Below are 235 nucleotides of genomic sequence, written 5' to 3'. Positions count from 1 at the left end.
TTGGTTTTCTGTTCTTGCGATAGTTTACTGAGAATGATGGTTTCCAGCTGCATCCATGTCCCTACAAAAGACACGAACTCATTCTTTCTTATGGCATCATAGTATTCCATGGTGTATATGTGCCACATTTTCTTAATCCAGTCTGTCACTGATGGATATTTGGGTTGATTTCAAGTCTTTGCTATTGTGAATAGTGCCGCAATAAACATACGTGTGCATGTGTCTTTATAGCAGC

The sequence above is a fragment of the Mandrillus leucophaeus genome, unplaced genomic scaffold (genome assembly GCF_000951045.1).
Source record: "Mandrillus leucophaeus isolate KB7577 unplaced genomic scaffold, Mleu.le_1.0 Scaffold930, whole genome shotgun sequence".
NCBI classification, from domain to species: Eukaryota; Metazoa; Chordata; class Mammalia; order Primates; family Cercopithecidae; genus Mandrillus; species Mandrillus leucophaeus.
Note: the sequence above shows the minus strand (reverse complement) of the source record.